The sequence below is a fragment of the Magnolia sinica genome, chromosome 6 (assembly GCF_029962835.1).
Source record: "Magnolia sinica isolate HGM2019 chromosome 6, MsV1, whole genome shotgun sequence".
NCBI lineage: Eukaryota > Viridiplantae > Streptophyta > Magnoliopsida > Magnoliales > Magnoliaceae > Magnolia > Magnolia sinica.
The window spans coordinates 35,510,835-35,525,907 of record NC_080578.1 but is presented as its reverse complement, the minus strand read 5'-3'; the positions used below and the strand labels follow the sequence as shown (position 1 = coordinate 35,525,907).

General features: G+C 37.9%; 1 non-coding gene across 1 annotated transcript; it reads left to right on the top strand.

Annotated features, from left to right (window-relative positions):
- The first annotated feature begins 2,339 nt into the window (after positions 1-2,339).
- On the top strand, positions 2,340-2,446 carry LOC131250397 (small nucleolar RNA R71). Its single transcript, XR_009173322.1, has one exon. It is a non-coding gene; the product is annotated as a small nucleolar RNA R71 (small nucleolar RNA).
- Positions 2,447-15,073: the final 12,627 nt, after the last annotated feature.

Sequence of the window (15,073 nt, the reverse complement as noted above, 5' to 3'; positions counted from 1 at the left end):
TAGCCTTTCCAAAATTTGATCAATGAAGAGCAAAGGAAAGTGGTCCTTCCTCGTGATGATATTCAACTTCCTGTACTCAATGCACATTCTCCAACCAGTAGTAATTCTGGTTTTGGCATGAGTTCATTGTTAGCATTGGCTACGACGGTGATTCTAGACTTCTTGGGAACCATCTGAGTTGGACTCACCCATTGACTATCGGATATTAGGTATATGATACCCACATCCAATAGTTTAAGAACCTCGGCCTTAACCACTTCATTCATGTTTAGATTTATTTTACATTGTGATTGTCAAGAGGTCTTCGCATTATCCTCAAGATAAATGCGGTGAGTACAAATCGAAGAGTTAACTCCCTTGAGGTCCGCAATCGACCATCCAAGGACTCCCTTATGCTCAATAAGAGTAGAGATGAGCATACTCTCCTGTTCTCGCTCACGGTGGGATGAAATCACCACCGGGTATGTCTCATCTTGACCTAAATAAACATATTTCAATTCAGAGGGCAAAGGTTTTAGGTCAAGCTTTGGTGCCTTGAGGCTAGACGGTAGAGACACTACATCAATTTGGGGCAATTCTTTGAATTGTGGCCTCCACCGGTTAACTTCAAGTACTGGCACATCATCAAGCATGACACCAGTCTCCCTAATCATATCATCATCTAAATCATGAGAGTGGGCTAAACACGTCTCTAGAGGGTCAGAGGATAAGGTCAGAAGTGCTCTACCTTCCACGAAAGAATTAATCAGGTTAATACCGTGGGAATCGCCTTCATCCTCTAATTGTTTGCCTATGTTGAAAAAAGTATTCAACTCCAATGTCATATTCCCGAAAGACATACTCATGACTCCATTCCTGCAATTAATGATTGCGTTTAAAGTGGCAAGAAATGGATGACCAAGAATGACAAGAATTTGAGTGCTCATGTCCATGATGGGTTAAGTATCCAGGACAATAAAATCTACTTAGTAGAATCTATCAACCTGGACCAACACATCCTCGATTATCCCTCTCGGTACACGAACTGAGTGATCAGCAAGTTGCAATGTAGTTCGGGTAGGTTTTAATTCACCTAAACCTAGTTGTTCGTAGACCTAATAAGGAATCAGATTTACACTCACTCCTAAGTTAAGAAGTGCATGCTCAATCTGGTAGTTCCCAATTACACAAGCGATGGTTGGGCTACCGAGATCTTTATATTTCTTTAGCACATCTTACTTTAGGATGACACTCACTTTTTTAGTAAAAAAAGACTTTCTTTTGAAATTTTACCGTCTTTTGGTTGTACATAAGTCTTTCAGGAATTTGGCATATGAAGGTATTTGTTTTACGACATTAAGTAGAGGAATATTGACCTTCACTTGTTTCAACACCTCTAAGAATGTCCTGAGAGTTAGAGAGAGGTTTTGGTGCAACCAACCGTTGGGGGAATAGGGCAATCAGTTTACCTTGAAGTTCTGGTTATAATTCTTGTGGAGTGGTGCTAGGTTTACATTATGGTCCTCTTCCGAGTCTTTAAATTTCTTAACCCTTACTGGAATAGATTTGTCAATTATCTTCCCACTCCTAAGAGTGGTGATAGACTTAGCTTGCTCAATTTGATTTGAAGAGCTTGGATCACTTATTTCATATTGCGGTTTGGGATTGGGGAGAGGTTGAGCAGGAAGCATCCCCCTCTTTATAATCGTAACACGTGAATCTATCTTTTGCATATATTTTGTAAGTTCTCGTATTGCTTAAGTTAGCTCTTGAGTTTGTGTGGAATTTGAACCAGTTCTTCTTGAGGTTTCACTTGATTTAGAATTTGATTAAAGAAACCTTGAGGGGTAACAGTTTGTCCATTCCTTCAATTAAAGTTGGGATGATTTCTCCAATTAGGATTGTATGTATTGCAGGTAGGTCCGTTGAAAGGTCATTGGTAATTTTTCATGGCATTAGATTGCTCATTCAACATCTCTTGAAAGGCAGGTATTGTTGGACAATTTTCAGTTGTGTGAACGTTACAAGCACAAATACCATAAACAGTTTCCTTAACCTTATCCTTCTTTAGTTCCATGGCCTCAAATTTTCTTATGAGATTAGACACTTTAGCATTGATATCATCATCCTCTTTTAGAATGTATGATCTGCCCCTCTCCTTTGATTGGGTGGGCTTAGAAGTGGTGCTTGATTTGGGGTAGGTGTCCCATGATTGTGTGTTTTCAATAAGTCTGTCCAAGTAGTCCCACACACCATCGACATTTTTATTTACAAATTCCCTATTACACATTGTCTTGACCAATTGGCGCATGGAAGATGTCAGACCATCATAGAAAAAGTGTGTAATGCGCCACATTTTAAAACCGTGTTGTGGGCATGAACTGACAAGATCCTTGAACTACTCCTAACATTGGAAGAATGTTTCATCATCCTTTTGGGTGAAGTTCATGATTGACTTTCTAAGGGTGTTTGATTTATGATGTGGAAAAAATTTCTTGAACTCCCTTATTATGTCATTCCATGTGCCAATAGATTGGGGACGAAATGAATGTAACCACGTCTTAGCCTTTTCTTTCAAAGAAAAGGGAAAGAGTTTTAGTTTGACCATATCCTTTAGACACGTTAGGAAAATATAAAGTGGCTATAATCTCATCAAACTCTTTTAAGTGTAGATATAGACTTTCAGATTCAAGTCCATGGAATTTTAGAAGGAGTTGGATCACCCCTGGCTTGATATTCATGTGTCCCATATTTTCTGGAAAAACTATGCATGAGGGCTTACTCACCCTCGCCGGTTGTAAATAATCTCACAAAGTACGAGGCAGGGGTGCTTGATGCATCTCATTCACATCCTGGACTTCCTCAACCCGAGGTTGAGGTTGTCTTCCCGGTTCGTTGACCGGTTGATTTGCAGTCATAACCTCAATTAACTATGAGGACCTTGAGTGGTGTTTAATCCTGTGATGGATAGATGACCCCTCAATCAATCCTCCTTCACTCAAAAGACAATGAGTGTTGTCACGGACCCACTTGGGCATGAAATACTCTCAGCCCTCAATTCATATTCTAACCTAAACCTAAAAGAGAGAAACGAAATCTAGAAATAGAAAGAGAGAGAGAGAATTGGAAAGAAGTTATCATATTAGAAGTTCCTAATTAAAATCCTGCAAAACAAAATAAAACAAGTTAGTTTCTAAAAACAAAAATTCTAAAATTAGAAAGTTCCTAAAAATAAAAATAGAAAGTAAACTAGTTTCTAAAAATGAAAAAGGAAAGTTTCTAAAAAACAAAAAATATAAAGTCTTTAAAAACTGATTACAAAAGTTCTAAACCTAGAATTAGAAAGTTTCTAAAAACATAAAAGAAACCCTAATCTGAAAATAGAAAATAGAAAACCATAATCTTAACCTTATTCTAAAACTAGCTAATCTCAGAAAAATGCAACTGTTAATCCCTGACAATGGCACCAAAAACCTGTTCACAACCCCAAGTGTAGGGTCGTGATATAGTAATAATCTCGGTGAGACCAAGGTCGAATCCACAGGGACTAATCTCATGTGTTTTGTGAAAGTGACTAGAAGAAGAATTTAAAAAAAGATGAAAACCTAAATCTAGAATATTTGAGAGTAATTGTGAGAGATTTAATGAAAAATTTAAGAAATTCAAAGGTGGGAAACTAGGGTTTCCAAGGATCCACTTGTACAGATCAAGGAGATCTATGTTTGATTCAAGTCACACGATTGGAATCAGAGTCCTATCCTATCAAATTGGAAGATATCTTAGTAAAATCACATCTGAACTTCCTTTGACCTAATTCTTAATGGATGAGAGGTGTGAGAATTAGAAGTAATTTCATCACAAAACATGCCGAGGAGACAAGGCAAACAATAGGATTTACTAATCCCATATCTAATCTGAGAGAATTATGAAAGTTAGTGAGGATTCTATCACCCGACCATGCCCAAGGGACGATGGTGAACAACAAGATTTCTTAAATTCATAATCTTAATACATGAAAAGAACATACTCAAAGCTATCGCAGATCTATTGTAATTTGAGTCACAATAAACCATTAAAAATTGAAAGTATTCTATATAATCAAACTAAAATCAAAGAGAGTTCAATATAAACATGAATCAAAGTAATAGAAACATCCCATCATGTTACAAGCTTCAACTCTTAGCCCTAGCTAAGAGGTTTATTCAACCATAGATATGATTGAACTAGAATCTCTTAAGAAAAATATAAAAACAACTAAGGAAAAGGAAGAAAAACTCTTGGCGATGGCTTTTCCATGCTTTTGCTCCACTCCTCAAACTCTAGATGATGCCTAGGAGTGCCCTAGGGACCCCCTATTTATAGTTTTAGGTCTTAAACTTTTGCACCGAGTGGAAGTTTTCAGAAACCGTCTCAACTTTACGCAGTCCGTGTAAAAATTGTGTAATGCTCGACTGGTCGTGGGCCATCCTCGACCGGTCGTGGGATGTCCTCGACCCGTCGAGGGACAACCTCGATTGGTCAAACAGGACGAAGATTTTGAGATTTTACTCATTGGAGTTCGAGTCAAAGCACCTTCAACCGGTCGAACAGAGACCAGGACTGGTCGTACGTACGTAGGACTAGTCGAGCCAGAGCCAGGATTAGTCGAAGATGGCCGAATTTCAATTCAAAACTCTAATTTTCTTCATTCTTGACTTAATTTTCTTGGATCTTCAGTATGTGCATTCTCCATTCTTGGTTTCATTAGGTCCATTCTTGACTTTGGTGATTCTTAAGCATTAAATCCATGCTTTTAACATCCTTTTTAATCTAAGCTCTTAAATTCACCTTGCAACACAAACATAATTAAAATAGAACATTAAGCATTATCATGTTTATAAAACCAAGTAAAAATTAGGGTCCAATATGCAATATTTGACCCTCAATAACATTCCATAATCATTACATTAGTTCGTGATCTTTTGGAATCATGACATATCAAAATTGGTTTTGATTGATAACAAACCGTTCTTAGCCATGTTTGATGCAGTTGAGGGTTATTTTTATGCAAATGTGTAACGACCTAAAATTCAAGGACCGAGTAGCAACTCGGCTCTTGAATTCTCGAGTACCACATGTGCAATGCTAAGTCACGAACGCATATGGTTAGTAGGTATTAACAAGCAATAATGAATTAAGCTAAGTGTGTTTAATACTAATTATGAAAATGAAATTCAAGTGCCACTAAACTAGATAAAGTTCTGTCACAAATCCATAGTAATCATGAACAGACCGATAATTTGAGTATCATCATCTAGGGATCCAGTCCCATATGCATATCACACCCCAAAATGATCTGGGCTCTGGCCCAATCCCACCGACATCCACCTTGCTAATATGGTCTACCAAACTCCTGGTAGTATGCTCACTCCTGTTATCATCGGCATCGACATCGTCCAATGTGTGCTGCTCCAGGGTACCTGCATCTATATTGGATTCTGGTTAGTGTTTTAGAACATCGTCCCAGAGTGGGAGTGAGTGACCAACTCAGTGGTACTATTAGCAATAGGCACACAAATTATCATGTATAGAATGCATTTAATAAATTGCAAGTAGCATAGAACCCTAGATACCGTTGTTAGTGCAAATGCATGGTTATGATATGATGTATGCTCCTTACCCACCAACGCTCCCTCAAGCGACGACATATCACGTTTGCAATGAACAACACTCCCTTAATTGCGATCTTGACTCATAATAGCCAATAATAATAATGCAATGTCATAGATTATGTTAGCTTGGTTGATTAATTAAGTTCATTCATCCAGTAGGTTAGGAAAACCAGAATACCCTAATAAAGTTATTGCCCTAACCCGATCGCGCGGCTCAGGGGTCGTGGTCATATGACTCTCGCGACCCTTAGCCCTATAAGGGGTTGTCAATCCCAGAAAGAATTATAATCACAAACAGAAGTAATTAGGACTTAAATGTCCTACTCGCGGTCACTATGGGGAGGTCATCACCCCAACACAGGCCGACAGCACAGGTACAGTGTCCCATACCACCGTGCTCAGCTCACGAGTCTAAGTGCTCAATAGACACTACAGGGAGGCTTGTCACCTCAGCGTAAGCCGACAACACGTGCATGGTATCTCATACCACCATCCCCGGCTCATGAGTCATGTGGGCTGAACTACAATTAAAAGTGGGCACGATGGTCTTAGGGTACTTTGGGTTCATACAGGCGTGAGCGAACATAGTTAACGTATAAGGATGGTCGACTAAAAGTTAATGTGCCCCGACGGGCTGAACCATAACTAATTGGCCTAAGAATATTGTCTCGTGTAGTCCAACTATGGCCAACAACCTACAATTCAATTATTCGGGCCAGATTCACTCATGGACAGGTCTGATGAGGACAGCCCAAGGAATTCTGGGTAATTGGCCAATCCAAAGGGTAAATATGCACAATACACATCAACATGAAATCTATGCATGCATATCATATATGGTAGATAGGGTTTTAGTGGGACCAATACATGGACAGTAACATACGACGTTCTACCCACGTTTACAGGTAATGAGTGATATGTTCCAGCCCTTTTTATTCCATGAACAAGCATAAGTGTTGAGACACCAGAGTTTATCTCCCCTAAAATCAACATGAAAGATACACCTCAGCCATACATAGAATTATTAGATAAGTATCACAACTTTCATCAAGTTTCAACATTTCATGTTTCCATCCAAGCATAGTTATTCACATAAGCAAGAAATCAATTACTATTTATCAATTTGCAGCAATCCAAAACATCATGTTAAGCGTAGTTAACACCCAAACAGGGAACTTAATAATCAACTAGCAACAAATTGGGAAAATTTAGGTAAATGCAACCTACATGGACATGCAAAGACATGAGTCACAAATTGGGACATTAGGGCTAAACCCTTTCAGGACATTTTGTTCATTCCTAGTCCATTAATCTAGATTTTTAGTTCGATTGAAAATTTAGCTACATGCACTAACAATTCACCATTCATATTTATTAAATCCATGCTAGGCGTGATAACTGGCCACCTAAAGGTAATGGTCCGCACCTATTCTTGGCCAGAGGTTGCTAAGATTGTCCAGCAACGCTGGGTCCGCAAGTTCGAGGTGATGGGGCCCTGCATTGCATAAAACGGATAAAAATTCACATGCATGTTGCTAAAAACAGGAAAATGAGGTTAAGATCCTAATTTACCTTAGATGGGTTGGGATTTCTCTCCAACTGCGGGATGCGATGAAGTTTACCGGTAGAGGAGAGGTGAGGGTGTCGGGATCTTCAAAAATCTAAGTACCAAGCTCACATGCACATCAAGGTAGGGCTTTCTCTCTCCTCTCCCCAACCCCCCCACTTTCTTAGCTGCTAAGAAATGGGTTTTTGAGAGAGAGAGGGCAGCTCTTTTATACGCCCAGAATTATTTCAGCTAGCCCTGAGGTTTTGGGTAATTCTCCAAATAGCCAAGTGGGGTCCATATCAGGTTATTAGAGCTACTCTGATGGACCCTTGACCCATCTGATTCATGGAATAGGTGCCCCATGGCCCGATGAAGGTTTGGACAAAGTTTGATCGTAAACGGATGTGAGATTTTACCACAGTGGCCCGATTCATGATCAACGGTCACCATCCCACGATTAATAGCCAGATTTTATAGGCAAGGGCGGGGAATTATTTCCAACCTTCGGTGTGAATTTAGAAGAGATCCAATGGCTGAAATACCCGAATTTGCTGACTGAAGTAGCAGGGCCAATTGATTAAATTTCAGGATTTTATTTCTTTAAGTCAGGCGACTCGCGGCTTTCAAGTGTCGGAAGGGCAACATCGATCAACCATTTCTAAGCATCTTCTTGGCTCGGCATCCACGTGGGACCACAAACCTAGCAAGACCTAAGGCCTAAAAAGTTTTAAAATTTTTAGACCTTTCTCAGGCGATACACACCTGTACGAACAGTCGCCAAGTATGACTTAATCGTCTAGCTCTACGGCCTGTGCTTGGCCTGGTCATTCTTTAATTTAATTGCATAGAAGGGTAAATTGGAATTAATTAATCCGTCTTAGGCCCACACGTGCTATCAAATCATTCGGTCCTGAGTCAGTTTGCACATGAGTGCCTCATGACACTGTTCCCCTTTTGGACGGGGCGTTACAAAATGAGATCGGACTGATATGATTTACAAGATGAGATAAGAATGGTAAACCAATTGGGATTAATACTATACTCAATCCTGATAATTTCGTACATGATGTTGCTACCATGCTTCGATTAAATGAAGTGTTGTTGAAGACTATAATTCCCTTCCTTGTGACTACAAGTTGTACAATTGAAGAAATCCCATGATGGACCGATTGTCAATTAAGGCCAAGTTCACGGCTAAAGTACAGCAACTCGAAGAGAGTTTGCGAGATTATGATAATGGTTGTCTTGTTAATATGGCCAAGATAGCAGTACCGGCTGATAAGATAGTTGAAAATGGTATTGAAATGAAGGATTTGAAACCATCCCTAGAGAAATTAGAGGATTCTCAAGCTCGGGTTCAAGATCCTTTAACAGAGGTAAACTTAGGGACATAACAACATCCCAAGCTTATTTTTATCAGTGAATTATTGGATTTCGAAATACAGACCGAACTTATTAATTTACTTAAAGAGTTCGCAGATTGCATTGCTTGAGATTATCATGAGTTCCTTGGATTAAACCAAAATCTGGTTAAACATAGGTAACCTATGAAAGAAGTTTATTAGCCACATAAACAATTGCTTAGGCAGATGACTGCCGAAGTGACACATAAAATAAAATAAGAAATCAATGGACTTTTGAAAGCAGGTTTCATTAAACCCATCAAATATGTCGAAAGGATTCCAAACATAGTGTTTGTTATTAAGAAGAACGGTAAGCTCAGAATGTGTATTGATTTTCAAATTTTAAATCGAGCCACACCAAAGAATGAGTACCCTATGCATATGGTCGATTAACTGATCGATCCAGTTGCTAGACATCGAATGATACCCTTTATGGATGACCATCCTGCATATAATTAAATAAACATTATTGTGAAAGATGTCGCGAAAGATAATATTTAGATGTCCTGATCCTTTAGGTATGTTGTGCTAGGTCATAACGTCATTTGGGTTTTAAAATGTAGGAGCTATTTATCAAAGAGTTATGAATGCCATTTTCCATGATAGATTCATGGAGATCTACATTGATGACATGGTGGGTAAATCAGCCAATTTGACCAAATGTCTTGATCAGTTACGAAAGTCATTTGAAAGAATAGGGATTCATAAATTGAAATGAACCCTCTTAAATGTGCTTTCAGAGTATCGGCTAAGTAATGATAAAAGTTGGCCACAAAGAATTAAAACTAAGTTCCAAAGGTTTCTTGGCGAGGCTAATTTTGCACAACGATTTATTTCCAACTATGTTAAACAAAATAATGTGTTTTCTCCATTGTTGAAACTGAAACGAGGAGATGAATTCAGATGGGATACAAAGCATCAGTTGGCTTTCGACAACATTAACGATTATTTGTCTAGGCCATTAGTGTTGATGCCGCCAGTAAAGGACTCAAGTTGTATATTGTAGCTTCTGTAGAATCGATTAGAGCTTTGATAGCACAAGATGAAGATGACCAAAAAGAGCATGCGATTTATTATCTTAGTTGAACATTGTTAGATACCGAGAGATGGTTTCTTCCATAGAAAAATTATGTTTATCATTGTACTTTACAGCTACAAAATTACGACACTATTTGTTGGACATGATAGTTAATGTAATTGCAATAATTGATTTAATAAAACATATGTTAAATTAGACGATTCTGAATGGCTGGATTGGAAAATGAATTCTTAGATTATCTGAGTTTGATTTAGTCTATGTGCCATAAAGGGTCGTGAAAGGACATGTCATAACAGATTTCCTGGCTGATAATCCTTCAGACATGGAAAGTCAATTTTGTTTGGAGGCCTTGGACTTATATGTGCTTTATCAGTCACCTTAGAGACTAATATTTCACAGTTCAAAGATGAACAAATGATTAGGAGTAGGGATTGTTTGGATCGATCCAGTTGGTAGAAAATAAAATGCATTCCATCTTGAGTTTGATTGCACCAATAATTAAGATGAGTATGAAGCCTTGATAATTGGTCTAAAACCGTTGACTAATTTAGGAGCAAAAGAGGTATTAGTTATGGGCGATTTCCTATTAGTGATAAACCAGTTAATTTGTTTGTTTACTTGTACAAGTATGACTCTTAATCATATCATTTTTTATGACACAATTACTAAGTAGATTCCATGACGTCAAATTAAAACATATAACTCGAGAAAAGAATATTGATGCAAATGAAATGACACAATTAGCATGAGGGCTACAAATTGCCCAAGGATTTGAAGAGAGAATGGTGTCCATCAAAAGGAAGTCATTACACTCAGTTTTTTAAAGGAAGATGATCGACAAGATTTACCAGGTCGAAGTGAGCGATAACAATTGGAGAGCTCCAATCATAGAATATCTTCGGTCTTTCCAGACAAAGGTCAATCGAGACATTGGGAGAATGGTTGTAAACGGTGTGTTGATCGATAAAAAATTATATCGGAAATAGGCCGATAGAGTGTTGTTGTGATGTTTGAGCAAAAACGAGTTTATGCTATCTATGGGTGAAGTGCATAAATGAATTTGTGCAATACACTAGGTTGGAAGAAAAATGAGGCTCACACTTCGATGCTATGGATATTCCTGTTAAACATGTCCCATCAATTGTAACCAATATGATAAAAGATGTGAAGCATGTCAGAAACATGGACCAATACGGCATGTACCTACGACTGAATTACATCCAATTACCAAACATTAACCATTTCAAGGATGGGCTATTGACTTGATATGTAAAATTTATCCTTCATCATCTAAGGGCCATAATTTTATTATTGTGGTGAACGATTACTTTACCAAATGGGTACAAGCAAATGCCATGTTGGGAACAAATCATTAAAAAATTATTATGTTAATTGAGACTCATATAATTCATTAATTTGAATTTCTTAAATCAATTATTCTAGACCAAAGAGCAGCATTTACATCCAAGCAAGTCAAGGTAATGGTTGATTAGAATAAAATCAAGTCGATGCATTCATCACCGTACTATGCTCAGGCCAACGGTCAAGTCGAGGCTAGTAACAAGGTCATGAACAATATTTTATGGAAAATGATTGATGGGAATCCTAAACAATGACATGTTAAGTTGTCAGAAGCTTTTTGGGCTTATCGGAACTCATTTCGAACAAGCACATAAATAAGTCCATTTAGATTAGTTTTTAAATATGATATTGTATTACCATTGAAAGTGACCGTGCCATCATTATGGGTAGCTTATCAGGCAAACTTGACCCCAACTGAGTTCAAACGAAAGCTATGTTAATTGAACTTGATGACTTAGATGAAATTTAGCTAAGGGCCTTAAATTCCATCATGAAGAACAAGTATAGAGTCACTCGAGGTTATAAAAAAAAAGTGAAAAAGGAAGCTTTCGGTCAAGGCAATATGATTTGGAAAGTGATATTGCCAATCGGGGCCAAGGATTTTGAATTTTATAAGTGGTCACCTACATGGGATGAACCATACATAGTGATAAAATTTCTCCATGGAGGAACTTATATCCTTCATGATATCGATGGAAAGATAGCAAAAAATCTGATAAATGGTCTATTTCTAAAAGTATATCATCTCAGTCTATGGGAGATATGGAAAGATCAGGCCAAGCGATGGTTAGAATAATCACAAGGGATGTGCAAAGATTGAAATCATTCAAAAGATAGAAGCAATCAAAAAAATAAATATTATATTATAAGGCCGAGACTAAGCAAAATGTGGCCAATGGGCCGATTACATCTTTATTTATAAAAAATAGAGAAAAGAAAGAAAACTAAGGACTTGATTTATGTGTGAATTAGGCAAAAGTATCATTCATCACATCAAATATTTTAGCAGCATGTTCTTCGATGAGTTCAGTTATTTTCCTTTGAGCCTTCTTAGACTCTTTGCTTTCTAGAACTTGGTCGAGCAAGCGTAGGACTTGTTCAATGCAGTGACTGATCACGTCAACTTTGAGCTTGATAGAAATCAACCCGAGAATTGACGAAGTTCAAAAGAGTTTAAGAGTGGTTCTAGCACCTTTTAAGGTAGATTCACTCGGTCTCATAGAGATCATCATTGATTTATTTGCAATGAACCTGTAGAGTTCTCAGCATCACTTTGTTGAAATGATGTTGTTGAGTCCAGTGCATATAGTTGTACCAAGTCCAATCATATAGATCGAAGAGAATGTTCGTTTCCCTATGAATGGGAGCGCCCTTATCTATATGAGCATCAAGCTTTTCCAAGTCTTTCTTAGTAATGAAGTATGCGTCTCCGATGCTCCGAAGTTTGGTCAAGGCATCCAATAATTCAGCGAAGGGAACATCATCCCTAACAATGATTCGAAGGTTACAAATGAATGGATATATGTCATTCTGAAGTGGGGAGTGAGTGAAAGGTTCAATATCTAAGGAAAGGATTTCCCTCAAGAACCTCTGAGCATAAATGATAATAGATATGGGTGCGGCAACCATTGAAAAGAGAAAAAGTTTCTGAAGATGGGAAGAGAGAAAATTTGGGTGCGTAGGGGAACAAATCCTTTATATAGGTGATTGGAATGAGTAGTCACACATGAAGATGAGGCGATGTGTGTGTACACTAGAGGGAGATTTCCCGGGGGATGGGAGATCGACTCGCATTTCCACAAATTGCCTCGCTCGAGGGCTTTCATTTAAGGGTAAGAGGGTGTTATATTTGACAAGAGTTGCCATTAAACAATTATTTCAATTCTACAGTCAATTAGACCTTATAGAAACAGTTAAGAATGAGAATCTGAAGATGACTCTTGAGTTTGCATTCCAAGGATTTTGAGGAATGGATTGTAACTATAGAGAGGGAATGTGTTAAGCACCCACTCTGCCTATACAAATGTACAATCTTTACTTAATAAGATCTGACCAATTTACGAGGAATAAGATTAGTTCTCGTGTGTAGAAGATGTAATGTATGCAATGATGATGATGAGTAATCGGTCTGAATTTCTTTTTGGTAGGATCTGATTATATCGGTAAGCCATGGAGCATACGTTCGAATTGACCAAATGCAAGGTGCAAAATATATAGAAGTGTGATGTATGGGATGCTTAATGTTGTATTAATGTTTATGATAAAATGACGTTTAATTGGCTAAGGTTGCTGGTGGGCCGGTTCTAATTATATCAGCAAGCCATAGAGCATATGCCCACCAGTTAGTCATAAGAAAATGATGAAATGCAATATACTAATGATGTATATGAGGAGCAAGGGGTTGAGAAGGAAATGAGTGTTGCATAATGCTAATACTTAGTTTTGATGAAACTAATTGAAGCTTGAATGGTTGGCTGGATAGTAGTATCGCAAGACTAGTTTAAGTGGCTCATATTTAAACTTAGGTGGCTTAGGAGGCTTGGACTTTGGCTAGGCTAGGCTAGACCAGTGCAGGACTCTCTCTCTCTCTCTCCCTCTCTCTCACTCTCCTTGGTGGAGGGATAGGATGGCTAAATGGTTAATGCCTTAAGTAATGAGGAGGCTTTGAGATGAGAGTGGATCTGTAATGCTTCAGTTTTCAAAACTTGAGTATGTGACTCATTTTCCAAAAACCCGAGTGTTAGCCTTTAAAATTGAGCATAAATTTAAAGCATTTTATCAAATATCATGGTTAGTAGCAACGTAGGTAGAGTAAACCATGCATTGTATGAAAATATTTCAAACACCATAAAAATTCAAATGTAGTGCCTTTACAAGACTTATATAATCCCAAATAACAAAGTTTGTTAAATAAAAATAGAAATCTATCATCTAATGATGGAGCTTAATATGGGCCATAGGGACCCCATCTAGCTCCTTAGCTACTCAATCTGCTCTAGTAATCCAGTGAACAGCATCATCTCGCTCTACACCTGCATTAACTATTAAGATTTGATAGCGTTAATGGCTATCGCATTGAGGAGTACCCCTTAAGATTACACACTCATCATTTATAATCCAGGATATATCGCAAGTTATGAGAATAGATATATTATATGGTGTAATTTATAATCATAATCAGATGCTCAAAAATTAAGCCAATCAACATAACTTCATCATTAACAAAATATAATAGTAACCGCAATGCAAGTGAATGTGTCCGGATAATCAAATAATTAATCATACAACTTTCTATTGCGCCCGAAAATCACGTTGTACGTGAACTCTGCAAGATGGCTAGAAAATTGATAAGCGAAATCCCTCTCCACCTAGAAATCATGGTACAAGTGAACTCCGTAAGATGAATAGAAAATCAACCTTTAAACCTCTTCTTTACCCGAAAATCATATCGCACTTGAACTCCACAAGACGGATAGAAAATCGATAAACGAACTTCAGCTCCACCTAAAAATCATTATATGACTGAACTCTGCAAGATAAAGGAAGAATCAACATATAAATATCTACTTCACCCAAAACTCATATCGTACGTGAACTCTGCAAGATGGCTAGAAAATCGATAAGCGAACTTCAGCTCCACCCAGAAATCATGGTACGACTGAACTCTGCAAAAATGAAGAGATAATCAACATACACACTCTAGAACACTCGAAAATCATGTCGTACGTGAACAACACAATATGGCTAAAAAATCGATATGTGAACTTCAGCCCACCTGGAAATCACAATATGACTGAACACCACAAGATGGCTAGAAAACCAACATACAAACATCTACTTCACCCGAAAATCATATCGCACGTGAACTCTATAAGATGACTAGAAAATTGATAAGCGAACTTCAGCTCCACTTAGAAATCATGGTATGACTGAACTCCGTAAGATGAAGAGAGAATTATTATGGAAACTTCGGTGTTATTCGGAAATCGCATGAACTCCGTAAGATGGCTAGCAAATCAATAAACGAATTTCAGCTCCACCCAAAAATCATAACGAACTCCGCAAATGATCCGAAAATCAATAATATATT